The 16,450-nt window shown below is 37.1% G+C and overlaps 1 long non-coding RNA gene across 1 annotated transcript; it reads left to right on the forward strand.

The window, feature by feature from the left end:
* The first annotated feature begins 228 nt into the window (after positions 1 to 228).
* On the forward strand, positions 229 to 15,224 carry LOC309392727. The gene is made up of 4 exons (XR_014175483.1): positions 229 to 335; positions 3,937 to 4,041; positions 5,102 to 5,184; positions 7,197 to 15,224. It is a non-coding gene; the product is annotated as an uncharacterized lncRNA (long non-coding RNA).
* The last annotated feature ends 1,226 nt before the right edge of the window (positions 15,225 to 16,450 follow it).

A 16,450-nucleotide genomic window follows, 5' to 3' on the forward strand; every position in this document is an offset into this window, starting at 1 on the left:
CCCTCCAAGGCGTTGGGAATGACCCAACGCACCAACCCTCCACCTTTGCGACGCCGCGGAGCAATTCCAGGAGAAGGAAGGCGTGCCCCATCCCTTCGCTTGGCCAATGGATTTTCCGTATAGCGGAGGCTCGGGTTAGCTGTCCAATAAAAATCAAAAGCGGGAGGTGACTGATAACAGTTAGGCCCAATAGAAGAGGAGAGGCGTCGGCAACGTGATTCTTTCGCGCGGGCTCCGATTGGGCGACTGGAAGCAGGGAGGGGAAGATGGCGGAGTGAAGGGGAAGAAGTGGAGCGAGAGCCGCTGCGGGCTGCGGCCCGGGGGCCCCATCTGGGGTAAGAGAGCGGGGAAAGCCAATCGCTGTGGCGGAGAGGGCTGCGAACACCGGACCTTGTTGGACATAAGCCCGACTCGGTGCAAGGAGTTGTTTTGCCTTGGCTTATTGGCGGGGTGAACGGGGATCTGAGCCCTGTGTGTGCTCACCACTATCGCGCGCCTCTTGATTAGAGCAAGTTCCAGGATTATGGAACCGACCTTGAGCTCTTCTTCCGACCTAGGCTCGGAACTGCTCCCTGCTGTTCTCCTCCCTGGTGTAGGGTGCCACATACAATGTGCGTCAGGGTAATAGGCGAAGCTTTGGGCTACTGCGTCCCGTTGGAACTGGAAGGGGAAAACGGAGATGGCTTAAACGTGGCGCTTTTCGGGCGCCACCGAGCTCTGTGACTGCGAAGGAAGGCACCGCGAGCCTTTCCCACTAGAATGGCTAATGAAAGCCAGAGGTGGGTTTTTGGGGGGAGTGGGGGAGACTTTCTGTTGGGCCGTGAACAGTACGGTTGTAATACAAGCTTGATCCAGGTAGTCCTCAACTTACAACAGTTCCTTCAGTGACCTAAGTTACAAGGGCATTGGAACAAGTGACTTATGACCGTTTTTTCACATTTACGACAGTTGTCATTGAGATTTGGAGGCTTGGCAACCGATTTACGAAGGTTGTCTCGGGGGTCTTATGACCACCGTTTGCGACCTGCTGCTGAGCGAAGTCAATGAAGAAGCCAGATGGATTCACTTCACAACCATTTTACTAACTTAACACCGGCGGTGATTCCCTTAACAACTGTGGCACGAAAGGTCTTAAAAAGGGGCAAAATTCACTTAATGTTTTCAGTTAGCAACAAAAATGTTGAATTCGATTTTGGTCATAAGTCGAGAACTACCTGTACTTGATTTATTGGTATAAATACATCGATATATGAAACTCCAGACATTTTCTGGCTCCCGCTTTCATGTTTAGGGATTCAAGGCTCACAGGAAGGCTGTAATTGAGACTTTCTCTCCTGCCCCAGAGTTTTGTTTTATGTCCATTTTTTTCTTGCCAAATCGGTACATTTTTTTTGCTCATGGTATTTTGTATAGTGACCTATCTCTTAGTTTAATATTGATAAGACTGTGCTGACGCTTTGTTTTATGAAACTGTTTGTATTCTTTTGTTTGTATTCAGAATTACATTTGGTTACAGTCCTCCGGTATTTTGTGATTTGGAATTGAATTTAGGATGGGGATGGGTAGGAGGGCAAAATGTAGGCAGACATATGACATTGAAATATCAGTTGAAAAAATATCAGTGTTTCCATTTTGAATTCCTGTTTTCTTTTCAGTATAGTTTCTAGTGTTATATGCATATTTATAAAAGTAACTTTTGTTTTTTTTAAAATAGGAATAAAAGAGCAATGATAGGAACAATGAGCTTATGAAGTCCGTAATGACTAGTTTTAGAAAATGCTGAGACATCTAGGGAATAGATTTTGTATGTAATAGAGACTTGTTAGAGAATTCTACAGATGGCTGGGAACTGAATTTTCAATAGATTTATATGTACTGTATTCATTAGTGTGTACTCTGAAAGCAGCTGCATCTATTGAAGTAGATATTGCCAATATTTTTAATGAGCCCTTCTGAAGTATTTATTCAGCTGCTGAAATATCATTGAATAAAGGGACAGATGCTGAGAAACGAGACTTACCAGCAAAGTTATTTTTACTAGCCTTATTAATGAAACTAAAAATTGTAATTGTCTGGGTTTTTTTTCATTCTAGGGGATCAGATCAGTAGAGAATATTCTAGATTAGGCCCTTTCCTCGAAGGTACGTGATTACTTTTAAGAGATGACACTTACCTCCAAATTAGCAGGTTTTTTTCCCACAAGATATGGCAAGGAACCCAGCTGGACATTGGTGCCTAAAAACATTTTGAATTCCTCTGAATAGTTTTGTTGGAACTTACTTTGAGTGACTTTTCCAAAGAACTCACAACACAGAATGATCTGACAGAAATGCTGCCTAGTAATAAAGCTTATATTTTCTACTAGCTAAAGGGTTTTCAAATGAACCATTTGGAGAAAAAATAGTTGAAATACAACTTACATAGCTTAAATATTTTATTCAAACAAAAGTATGACAATTTAATATATATTGCTTTTAATATAAAAATATGAACAGGCTGAATACTTGTATTCAGAATGTAGTTATTTTAGTGACACTCTAGGAGCATTATAAATATATTTCATAAGCTTAGTCATGAAGGGATTTAACTTTGAAACTGGTCAATAGGACTATTTTATGTGTACTATGGTATTTGTAATGAATAAATACATTTTAAAAAATTAAAATAGGCTTTTTGTAGAATAGTACAAGTGGACAACACGTGTTTTATGTTACTGGTTTGGGCACAAAAATCTCGAAAAGGACCATCCTGGTGAACTAGTGTAGTGAAACATGTAAATTGTTGAACAAAGAATGGGGTGGCCCAAATTCTAATCTACTGTCAGCCAGAAAATTAATTTGATGATTTGAGGCTACTTATATTCAGTGATAGATTAAATTAAAATTGAACTTCTGAAGGAAAGATGGATATAAAATTGATAATACTATAATTATAACCTCCCACTCTGAACACTGTGCTTTTTGTGGACCTGATCCAGTAAAGCATTTAGGGAGGAATAGTCAATGGTAAATTTGTTACTAAATGTCTATAAGGCTTAGGGATGTGTATCTCTTTTTCCAAATAGATTTGGAAATTTACTACATTTTAGTGTGGGGACTTATTTGTTAGTTTTATATGCTACTGTTCTTTCACGAGCTCACTATGGCATATATAACATTTCTTTCTACAGTTTTCCCCAAATTTAAATGTGAGCTTCAGAGACCTAGGATGTACTTTCACTGGGAACTAGAACTCCCCCCCCCCCCAAGCGCAGCTCCTTAATTACTTGTCCAGTTTCAGAGTTAAATGCAAACACTAATTGGGATTAGAAAGTTCTGATACTGTTGCCTGAGATGAAAAAGGTGAAAGAAAATACAAGCCAGAACTATTTATGCAGACTATACTAAGGTTTTAATGAGCCACTATTTACCAATTGCATATCCAAATTATGGATAAGGATATGTAATTGTGTATTTCTGGTAGGATGATGGTGTTCATATCAGCTTTCAGAAATATTGATGATGCTAGCCATTCAATCATGTTTGAATTTCAGAGAGTCTATGGACTGATTGTTCACATTATCCATCTTGTGTAGCTTCTTTCTGTTCTTTTATGCTCTGGCTATTGGTAGCTAACCACCATGTTTTTGATGGCTTCGTTTCCTTTAACTCCAATGAGTTTGATCAGCTGACATTCCCAAAATAAGTAAGGCGGAAATTTTGGGTTTGTATAGTTCAATAATGGCTTGTTTGTCATCTTTCTGTTTGATAAATTCTGTTCACATTTGAGAGGTTCAGTATAAAGTCAAAAGTTGTCAGTTATGATTTTAATCTGTAAAGATTTGCTCCAATATGAAGGAATACCATAATGGTCCTTAATGGTTACAAGATAGGAAACAGCAATATGTAATACGTCTTTTAATATCTTGTTCTCCCCTCCAGGTCTGTGCCCCTCCAGGTCCAAGCGTATATCATAGTGTTTGGCAGTCAACATTTACATTAACTGAAAGCTAAAGGCAAAAGTTCTTGGTGATAAAATGATCAGTGCAGCATGAAATGAAAGGTAAGTGCAATTTGTCTGTGGAATTGTGTGGCCTGTCACTTTATGATTTGACAGATGTATCTATCTCAGAGTGCTAGAGGAATTTGCCGATGACACGTCAAACTTTCAGGTTTTATATTTGAGAAATTCCTAGAAAACATATGAAGTGCTGGATAATTGGATAAAAGTTTTTCCTATATTCAAAGAAAGAATGGGGAAATGTCAGAATGGTCACTCTTCCGTTTTTACGTGGGGAGATTCTAGAGCAGATCTGAAAGAGATATCCTGTAAACATCTTAAAAACATTGCAGTAATTTTCAAATTATAATGAACTTTTCAAAAATAAATTTTGTCAGGCTAATCTTCTCTCATTTTTTTCCTTGGATAACTAATTTGGAAAATTAATGGACGAAATATGCCGTGATTTCAGTGAAGTGTTGAGTGACTCCATTTGATTCTGCTTTAGCAAGCTAGTACTGTATTGTTTGGACTGGATGTCATGAGAAATAAATGCATGCATAGCTGGTTTGAAAATAAACAGTACTTATTAGTGACTCCTCATCAAGTTGGGAGTGAGGTATAAAATGGGGTGACTTGAAAAAGGAAACAGAGAATGCCTATCAAATTTCCAGATGAAAATTTGATGGAAAGCAAGTTCCCTCCATTAAAAACAATCTGAATAGGTTAGCGAATTAAGTGAAAATAACAATGAAATTTAATAGATGCAATGCAGTTATGTATTCCAGAAGAATAAACCAAATTATATGTTCTGTGAACACATTCCGTTATATCAGTGGGCCCCAGTCTTTCTAGCTTGATGGACTGGCGGAGGGAGGTGGTGGCGGCGGGAGGGCAAGAAGGGATGATTTCACGCGTGTGCCACTTTCACAAATGCAGCTTTGCACGTGTACTTGCTCACCACTTTCACGGCCTGATTCCCAACCGGCTGCGGTCTGGCACTGGACCGTGGACTGAGTGTTGGGGAACCCTGCTCTATATGAATGTCTCCTTCTTTAGAAGTGAATCCTAGAATATCTTAATCAGGACTTTTCTATAATTTATGAAAATTCTACATTCACAGAGAAATTGTAATGGAGTTGGAAGCAAGCAAATGTCCTTATCGTCCAAAAGGGGAAAAAATCCAGGAATAATCCATCACTAGAGGTAAACATTTTTCAAGCTAATCTTGCTTCCTGATAATGTTATGGACTGGTAGTTTTCTTCGCAGGATGTGGAAACTGTTTGCCAGTAGCTTCTTCCAGGACATTTTTAAAACCCAGTCTAATTTGGACCTCTGGTATTATCAGTAGCTTGATGCTGTACTGATATTTATTTTTTTGTATTTGTTTGCTACCCATCTCGTCAAAAGATGACTCTGGATGGATTACAATGTTAAAAGCAGGAGAACCATAGTATATAGATATTTTTATTAATAACAAAACAACAAAAAATGATGATGATGATTAAAACATGGGAGGGGAGGAAACAGCATGCACAAGAGGGGAGATCGGATCTGCTATTAGTCCCTCAGCTACCTCCAGCATGATACTCCCTCAGGCAAACTAGCAAAACTGAAGAAGGTCAAGAGGGTGGGGGCAGATCTCTCTCTGAGGGGCAAGATGTTCCAAAGGTCCATAGCCACAGTAAAAAGGCTGTTCCCCTGGACCCCGCCAGACAGAATTACTTAACCAACAGGATCCATCATATGCTTCTCTACTGGCACTGATGGGGTGATCTTCTCCTATTGGGATGAGACAGTTCCTCAAGTAAGCTGGACTCATGCCACGCACAACTTTAAAGGTAATAACCAACACCTTGAATTGCATTGGGAAGCAAACAGCAATCAGTGCAGTTCATGGAACAGCAGTGTAACATGGACCACTCAAGGGAGTCCGGAATCTGCCTGAACTGATACGCTCTGCACCAGTTGCAGCTTCCGAATGCTTTTCAAGGGTAGAACACATAGCATTAGTCCTGGCATGAGATGACCAGGGCTTGAACATTCTTTTTGTTAGTGTCTTACAGACTACTATCATTTTCATTAAAAATTTGTTTTCTGTTGTTTCTTATTCCATGGCAAGCTTTCAATTAAATAGCGTTAAGCCTCTCCTGTATTCCAAATGATAAACGTCTCGGACCTCAACTCAGTTGTTATCAGTAAAATAAATAAAAAAACTGTACTACTTTATATTGTACATTTAGCACAATGCATATTTTCTTCTTCAAATAATGCTTCTAGAGTGTAAAGCGTTATGGGGTGGTATATAAATCTAAACGCTATTGCTATATGCAGTAGAAATAAGATTTATTTCCCATACTCAGTTGCTTTTCATGGCAATGTTTTCCAGTGATATTTTTGTATCAGAGGGCAAACATAGTCTTCAGATTCTAAGCTTATAAAGTAGTCTTGCTGTGGATGGGAAATTAATGGGTCTTAAGAGTAAGCAGAATGTGATCATAATTTATGGCACAATGCCCCAGTTGTTTACATTATCTAAAATTCATCTGCAGATTATTTTCCAGTGTTAAAATGCCAAGTTTTTATGAAATGAAATATTGTTTTCAGATTCATTACATTGAATTCAAGAGCTGGTTGGATCTAGTGCAATGTTGGCAAAACTTTTAGACATCGAGTGCCTAAACTGTGCATGCACACATGCCCAAACTGAAAGGTGTGCGCACGCACTTGAATGTGTGCATATGCGGACATGTGTGCATGCAGAGCAGAGACCCGAAGACCAGATGGCTGGTGGGAGGTGGAGCATCTCAATACTGGCAGCGCAGCAAGAGGTGAGATCTTTTTCTTTCGCGAGCTTCTGTTTCGTCGTTTGCAGGGAAACAGAAACTCATGAAAGAAACACTACGGAGATCTGACCTGGAGCGAATGGCGTGCGTGCCAGCAGAGAGGGCTTTGCATGCCACCTCTGGCGCGCGTGCCATAGGTTCGCCATCATGGGTCTACGGGTGAGGGCTGTGTTCAGGTCCTGCCTTGGCCATGAAAGCTAGCTGGATGATCTTAGGCCAGACATTCTCTCTCAGCCTATCTTACTTCATAGGTTTGTTGTGGGGGGAAATAGGAGAGGGGAGGTTTATTGGAAGCGTTCACTAGCTTGAATTATTTGTAAAAATAATAAAGGTGGGATATAAATAAATAATTTGTGTGTGTTTGGTTCCAGGTCTTTTCCTTTTGACCCGAGAGGCTGTTTCTTAAAGAGTTGTTATTCATGAATGCCCATCTTGAGAAGAAAACTCTTCCTTTATTTTTCTAAATGGAAATGAAGAAATGCTGCTTTGGTCCTTTTACAGGTCCGCATCATAAAAAATCATCACGTGAAGCAGAATTTTACAGGTGGAAAGTACAAGCCTTGCAAAGCAACTAAAATGAATATATGGACTTTCACGTGAACCATGCTTTTGCTTATGGTTTTTGCCCTCTAAAAGTGATTGTGCATTACACTATGAGCAATTGTCAATTCTTGTTGACACTTTGATTCATTCAATATACTTTAGTAAAATAAGTCAATCTTTGGAGAACCTAACAAATCGGTATGTTCTTGACATACCGTCTCAGAAATCTTGATGAAAAATTGTGGCAGAAGGACCAGACTGTACATGTGTTATAAAAGGAAAAAAAAATAGTTTGAAAGATTTTCCACTGAAAAATGTCCTTCCTAAAAGAGCCAGTTTATAATTAGATTTTAATTGGAATCTTGATGCGAGTAAATCTTGAAGCAATTATGAACAGTTGCGTCACTCAAGTTATGTATAATTGAATGTACATAAAAGCTGAAAAGTGGGGAGATTAATAATATGTCCCACAAAATGAAGGTTGGGGTATTAAAAGTATAGAAAGCCTTGGGCAGCAGAATTAACTGGGTATCCCAATTCTTTCCTAAGGAATTCAACAATAAAAGGAACAATGATGGAACTGTCTAGGCTTTTTCCTGAAAGGAACAACAATGCCAATATAACCTTGTATGTAAAACTCCACTGCTTAGATGAACAAAAGTTAGACATGCTCAGGAAGGGCTTCTTTATTATTTCTTTATAAGTCACCCAGAATTAAGGTGGGAATTGTGTTCTAAGCATGCTTGCAGGACATTCTTTGCATCTTGTTTGTTTCTACTGGACTCTTTCAAGCTGGGATAAAAAGCTGCTTTTTGCCACAATGGGTGCAAAGGCCTATGTCTTCTTCCCTTGCTGAGCCACGGAGCACCTTATTTTCGTTTTTATTAAAATGTTAACGTAGGTTCTCTAATCGTTTTAACAATAGCCTCAATCTTAGTTAAAGGAAGTACATTTGATAATTGCTAGTCATAGCTTAGAATGTTGAATGTTTTTGGCTGATTGTTACTTTCAAAGGTAAAGTCGTGGCTGCTGGAAGAACATTTGGGATGTTTGTATGTTTTAAACAGTTTTAATAAGGGGAATATACCTAGCAAAGCATTTGTGTTTGCTTGTCATCATGTCGTCTTTAGCTTAGATATGATAAAAGAGTAAACATTTTTTCTTTCTTTGAATAAAAATGAAGTGGAGGTAGTCCTCATTTAGTGACCAAACTGGAACTGGCATCTTGATTGTTAAGCAAAGCAGCCAGTAAATGAAACTGACCCGTCATTGAGATCTTTCTTCAGCTTTCCTTTGCTTTACAGAACTGTGGATGTCATAAATGCAAGGATTGGTAGTAAAGTTACTTTTTCCTTACCATTGTAACTGTGGCATAGATAATAAGAACTAAATAAGGACTACCTGTACAGTTGTGGTTTTTTTTAAAGTGTTGCAATAGAACACTTTCAGAGGGCTTAAAATCTATAGCTACAGGACAAAAATGAAACATTTAATAGTCAAAAGAGTTGTGAAACTTGGAAATTTACTCATACAAATGTTTCAAATTTAAAATAACGTGGATATCTTTTGGGTTTATCAAGGTTTCAGAAGTAAAACTTAATGAAGTTGTTCTCTGCAACTCTTACTAAAAATTAGAAAGCAGCATGAATTTAATCAGTTATTTGGATGTTGTTTTAGCTATTTATACCTCAGAGATATTTTATGGGAAAGATAATACAGTACATTGGGACAGAAAGGGAATGTAATTTAGTTTCCCAAATCATTAGAAAATGATCATTATTTAAGAAGAAAATCAATTTTTTATCTCCTTTCTCACTAAATGCCACTGTAACAATTTATCTATTTCTATTGAATACGGCTGCATTAAGAGTAAACTTAGCATTTGAGAAAAACAACACTGCTCTCTATGCCCAGGAAATCATTTTAGTTTATTTATCCATGTGCATCTCCTTAACAGTGCTATTCACAGGCAATATTGCCTTATATTTTTTTAAGTTTTACATACTCATTTGTTGTCCACCTTGGCAAGAAATCTTTCACATCTGAAAGATGAAGCAAATATGGGGCATGTGCAATAGTATGATATATACATATAAATATATTTTAATACTTGTGGACAAAATGTTACAAGTTGTTTGAGAACAACAAAATCACCAATGTCTTCCATTTTAAAATGTGTATAGTTCCATAAGCATTAGTGCTTCGTAGCAAAACTGTAGTGCCATGTTAGGATCAGTGCATGAGCCTAGTAGTACTTTTTTACGATTTCAGAGTGACAAATTAATGAAGCTGATGATGTAACTTATAGGAAACTGACATGGTTATGGTCTTGGTCTAAAGATGCAGTGTCCTTTCTAGGCAATGGTAGAAGAAACTGCTGCATAGAATCAGTGAGATGTGAATTTCATAGTGATTGCATGAAAATAGTCTTTAATCAGCCAGGTATATTTTGAGTGCACTTAAACTGCATGTAAAAACCCTAATAGAAGTAATAATCTTTAACAAAACCCCTTGTGGATCATGGAATATTTTGCTATAATGGAAAAAAAACTGATAGTGTAAGGTTTTAAGTTTTAGGGACTGGAATAAGCATAGAACTAGTCTTTCCCATTCATGCTTTTTTCCTCAAAAAGTTTTAGTATGTTTTTGAATCAGATTTGTTGGTTGTTTTTGTGCTTGCATTAAGACAGGAATGGGTAACCTTTTACAGTGTATCTGTTGCTTGTAGAAACTGAATGATAGATTGGGGCTTGCACATATCTGCCAATGTGGCAGCTGTTAATCAAGAGTAGCATCTTGCAAAATTGACTAATCTAGAAATGCTATCACTGTACAGCTAATTCTGAATGCACCTAAGTTATTAGCATTGTTCATTATTAAAATCTCATATTTTTTTTGGCTTACCTCGCTATTTTGGTAAAGCATTTGTTGTTTTCTTACTAATTAAATATTTAGTTAAATTTATTTCTTGCATCCAAATATCTATATTTATATTACAGTAATTAATCAGTAGGTTTCCCTCCTCTTTTCTGAAATTATTGCTTTAGCTAGGTAACTCATTTACTTAAAACTGTATTTTTGGTTTAAACAAGTCAAGTTTTAAGTTATGAATCTAGCTTTTTGTAGATCTTCATGGTTTAAATGCTACTTTTAGCTTAAAGGGGATACTGCATCTTTTTTTAAAAAAAAAATACTTCTCTATAAATGGCCAACTTGATGGAGAGAAAATATGTCTCTGACTTTGTATTTCTTTATTGGCAAACATAATATGATACTTGGACTGTAAGTGTTAACTCAGAGAACTGCAGAATTACTTTTAAAGATCTCTCTCTCTCTCTATTTTCTCATGAAAGTGGCAAGGTGTGTCGTTTGGAGATGAATTGTGAGGACCTGAGCTCTTTTGGGGCGCTCTTGTGAACAGCAGTATAATTGAATGAAATGGGGCTGATGATTGGGAGAATTGATGGAAAAATACCTCTGAAACTGGAATGCAAAATAGCACAGTATGTAGGGGGGGGGAAATCCCTGATGCAAATAAGCCATAAGATGACAATAAATAGAACTTTAGTAGCAATAACTGTTTGCATGTAATAGGACTTAACTTGCATTGGCAAGAATAGTATAGTAGAATAAATGGTATTAACCAAATAGGTTTGCTGTGCTCTGTGCTGCAGGAAGTTGAATTTCTCATTAAAAGGCTAGTCAGTTCCTCTCTACCACAAAACTGTGTGCTTGAATGCTACAAGGCGAAGTTTGGCAAAAATTCCAGAATAATTTTATTTTTCAAAATTGAAATAATTAGGAAAAAGGTTTATTGTGTAGGAAACTAATAAAAACTTAACACAGAATGTTTGTAGATAATTGACCAACATTTCTGTAGTAAAAGAATCCTTGAAGCTGGGTTCTACCCAGGGATATAATGTTTGAACCAAATTGTGAATTTCTCTAAAAGTAGTGCTTGTATAATTCTTTTATTCATTTTCTAAGCAAATCTGATATGGTTTCACTTTTTTAAAATTTTATAAAGCTACTTGTAAACGTGGAAGAAGAAGAGCAAGTTTGCCTGGCAAATTCTTTCTTTCATCATTCTAGAGAGTGCAGTTTATACCTCTTTAAAATTCAGTTGCACTAACTTTGTATGCATGTGCAAATTGAAGACCAAGTAAATTGTAAATCTAATATAGAAATCTGCCTTAAGCGGGATTTGATTGACCAGATTCATCTGCAAGACTGGGACATATATTTAAAGAAAATGGATTTACTTTTATTTTTGTTCTACATTCTTTGATATCTATCATTTACCTACATGGAAAAGGTGGCAGTTTTAAAATAAAATGCATATACACACATGCATGCATGTTTATACATATTCTATAGGACTTTCTGCTCTACGTATTTATACTGATCAATGAAAATTAGCACAAGTTTTCTAAAATGTTCAGAAGTTTAATCAAACATTTATGTAGACAAATAGTTGATATGTTTAGGTGACTTTCGATCACAAAATTGATAGGGGGGTATTCATTAAACTCACAAACAATTTTTCTAACCCTGGAAAATTATTTGTACTTACTGTAGTTGCCTAGGTGATTATTTAAATACCCATTTGCAGAACCCTAAAAGTATCTCATATCTATATCAGTACAATTTTCACTGCTCCCATGTTTTGAGCAGCTAATTTACAAATCTTTTTGTTGGCTCAGCTGGTGCTAGGCTGAATATAACATTGCTCGTAGAAAATTTTACTCTCATAATCTGAGTCACTAGGATTGCATGAAAGACTTGAATGTGGTGCTATTCTGGAAGAACTAGTTAAACTGTTGTTAATTGCTTGCTAAAGCATCTGAATCGCAGCCTCATCGTAGAGTACATTACTGCCTTGATCTAAGTGATAAGGGACTATAGTATTGCTGAAAATTTAATACTGAAATACAATTCTAAATGCAGATGAGATAAAATTCTTAAGTGGCTCTTCGTTGTACTTAATCTGACTATTCTCTGTAGCTTCTCCTTCCTTTGTAATAATTTGTTGATAGCTCTTAATTTTTGACTGCAGATCAGCTTCATTGAAACAATACTATTTTTGAAAGACTTCATAGAGCTTGCATTTCATCCATCAATATTTTAGTACTTTTTAAAAATATTTTAATCAGCACCTACTCTCTAAATTTTATGGTGAAATTCCTCTTAATATAGACTTTCCTTTGGATTTTTAAATTTTCCTTTATTTTGCACTTTGAAAAACAATAAATCATGTAAGAATTCAAGCACAATATTGACACATAGGTGCCAGAAAATAGCTCTCACAAACAGGCTTCTGGAATACAGATTGCAAGTAGTTCTTTGATCTAGAGAAGCTAAACTGGATTGAGGTTTTGCATTCAGTTTGTATGCTTGGGATGAGTTACAAGAGGAGCCCATATGTAGAGAAAGAAGCAGGGAAATTAACTGTTCCAGAAATGTGGAAAAATGGTAGCTATGCATAAGTGCAAAAATGTATACAAAGATTGCTGGAATAAATACATTGATGTATCTCTTAACAAAGGGGAATAAAAGAACACTTATGCATGGGTTTGTTATTGGAATCTGAAAATGATTAGAGAAAGAATGCATGTTGGTTATGGGAGGATTAGGGTGACTTTCTTGCATTCTAGAGAAGAAAACTATTGTGCAGAGAGGAACTGAGTTCATTCTAGGAACATGGGAAATGAATGATGGAAGCTTTGAATCTGAGCACTTCCTAGCTGGTTTTAGATGGAATTTCCAAGTTTTCCAAGTCACAGCACAACAAATATTCCATAAAGTGTAGTATTTCTTAAGGACTGGATATTGCAATTCTTTTCTTTTCCGTGCAGGTGAAGACAGATAAGGTTACAAAGCTGTCAGAATGGAATACTTGTGTGGGAAAAACCACTGGCACAAGCACATAGACTCACAAACCGTCTTTTTTTTAGAGATAGTATTCTAATTATGCATGATTAAAATGTATAGTGTTATAGCTATTATCAGTAAATTGATATATGCATTTATACATTATGAAGCAATAGGAACCAATATACCAATAGCTTGAATTTACTGCTTTGATTCTCAGTTTTTTTTAGACAACATGCTGCCTCTTTAGTAAAGGGGCAAAATGTACAAAGAAGGGACGAAGCATGACGCCAAAACTGTGTATTAGAAAAAGGAACCAGTAGAATGAACCCTTTTAGCCTCTTACCAAGTTCATAGCAGCTCATGAACCTACATGATATGAACATGGTTAATGGCAATTTGGGTTTCTTGGTTGCTGCAGTTGTACAAACAAAAAAAGGTGCAGAGTTTCAGAGCACAGAAAAGGGAATATATAAATCCCAGATGGGGCAATAAAAATGATCTAAGCAGTTTAGGGCTTGTGGTTATTTTTAAGTAGAGATAGTAAATTTAGCCAGAGCCTGTTGCAGCTAAAAAACAATGATTAATTAAAATGAGTAAGCTGTCCATACTTTTCAGGTATTAATTCTTTCTAAGACAGGTGTAGCTTTTCAGTTTTTCCCCCCACCACTTTGGCAGCTGGATTAAAATGAACTGGTTTCAAACCAGAAATGATAACTTATATTATGAAAATTGGAGATATTTAACTATTCATTCAAGCTGTCAATAGGGTGTAGCTTTTTTCATCATCTAGAGCAGGGATGTCAAACTCAAGGCCTGAGGGCTGGATGCAGCTCATAGGGTGCTTAATGGGCTTGTCTGGAAACACTAAAGGACCGGCCCACAGTGTCTCTGCAAGCAAAAACTGAGCTGGGGGGGGGGCAGCGGCATGAGCCACCCACCCCGTTTTCGGCCTGCAGCCCTCTGCCAGCAAAAGCAGAGGTCAGGGGGGCTAGGCCCACCACTGGCCCCACCCACCCCCAGCCCAGAGGTCAAACACAACCCTGATGCAGCCCTCAATGAAATCAAGTTTGACACCCCTGATTTAGAGGATTGATAAGACTCAATTTTGAACAATTGGTGCAGCAGAACATGTGTAGATACTAGAAATATAGCAGGATAGCTGTTGCAGCAGTGTGTTGGCACATATTTTTCCTGTTAAGATGTGCGAAAAAGAAATCTTGAGTTTGAATCTTTAGATTGCACTAGTTTTCAAAAAGGCAGTCTTAGCTTATCTGAGTACTAGTGTATCTCAAAGTTAGACCTTTTTTCTAGGTGTGAATATTTGTTAAGGCATAGTTGTGCATTTTTGGCTTTGTAATTTTCCCAGTTATACACATTTCCAACCATATTTTTGCACAACTGTTGCCAGTAATCAGTAATTTTATATTACTACCGGTAAACCTATTGAAGTTACAATTGAAGTCTTGCAAACCACTGTAACAAGCGAAATAAACAGTTTCTCATTTCTAAATTTTTCCTTCCAAAGTTGACTTGTAGATTGTTTGCAGGTGTTTCAACTATAAAGAGTAGAATTTAAGACTGAACTCCTAAATGGATATACTTTTTTTTTAAAAAAATAAAATGTTATTTTGGTGTTTGAAAACTGGGAAGAATTGGTAGCAAAAGTTAAATCTTGAAGATAATCTACAAAATTATTGGCAGATAGGGATGCCTTTTACTAACAGATAAAGTCATCTGGATAAGGAAAGATAAGAGTATAATCTACTCCCTTATATACATTATCAATGTGAACAATTTGCCTATGTATATACCTAATATTTTCCAGATGGCAGCTTGCTTTTATATCTATGCATATTTGGGGAAGGGAAAGAATGTGTTAAATGTATTTTTTGACACTGTAAACAATTGCTCAAAAATGAGCTTTGAAACTCTGCACCTGTGTATAATTTTTTAGCAATAAAGCAGCATGAGCTGAGAATGCACTGAAATGTCTGTGTCATTTCTTTCTAGAAACAGTTAAATGTACAAAATTATCTTGTACCACTTCACTTTCCCTTCAGTATATAAGGGAAGGTGTTTATGTTGAAGAATCATTGAGCTGTATATTTTAAAATGTTCTTGTGTCAGATGTTCTTGTGTTTGTTCTCTGCACAAGTACAGAAATGTTATTCCTAGTGTGAGTATTTAACCTGAAGTAAAGACTGATGATTATCAAAAGCATGAACAGTTATACAGAGTGCTGTTCACAGGAGACAAGCTTCTGGATGTTCACAAAAAAAAACAGTTTGTTACCAAAAATTGGATATCTAAAGATACACATGTAAAGGTACTTGTTGGAATTCTTGCATGTAATCATTACAATTAATCACAGTTAGTTGGAGTAATAGTTTCTACTTCCAAACTAAGCAGCAAGGAGTAATTGCCTCGGGATTCTGCAGAAAAATCTCTTAAGCATTTGTTACTACTGATTACTGTATTTTTCGGAGTATAAAACACCTTTTTCCCTCAACAAAAGAGGCTGAAAATCTGGGTGCGTCTTATAAACTGAATACAGCATTTTGGGCCTCCCAAAATCCTGCCCCCTTTGCAAAAATGGCCGGGCATAGCCTTTAGGCGGCTTCCAGAGTGCTCCTGGGGGCTGGGGAGGGCAGAAATGAGCAAAAAACAGGCAGTGTTTGCTCCCCCCCCCCCCCCGTCTCCAGGAGCACTCTACAAGCCTTCTAAAGACTACGCATTTCCTTTTTTTGACAAAAAACTGGTCTGTTTTCATGAAAAACAGGCTGTTTTTGCTCTTTTTTTGCCCCCCCCCCAAGCCGCTAGGAGCCCTCTACAAGCCTCCTAAAGGTTATGCATGCCCCTTTTTTGACAAAATGGTCCCGCTTTTGCAAAAAACGGGCCGTTTTTGGGAGGCCTGCAGAGTGCAAAAACGTTTTTTTTTTAATTTGCCTCTCCAAAATCTTGGTGCGTCTTATACTCCTGTGTGTCTTATACTCCAAAAAATACGGTAAATTGATTGATGCTGATCAGACTAAAAAGAAACTTTTTATATTTTATGGATATAAATCCTACGCCTACTTGCTGAAAAAAACATACTACATCCACTGCAGCCTATATTTCAATCTTGAAAGTACAAATAACCAGGAAATTGAATTTTCTGTCTGTAAGCCTTCTGACAAAAGGAAAACATACCGAACACATTACAATGCAC

The sequence above is a fragment of the Natrix helvetica genome, assembly GCF_964273705.1.
Source record: "Natrix helvetica genome assembly, chromosome: 1".
Classification (NCBI taxonomy): Eukaryota; Metazoa; Chordata; class Lepidosauria; order Squamata; family Natricidae; genus Natrix; species Natrix helvetica.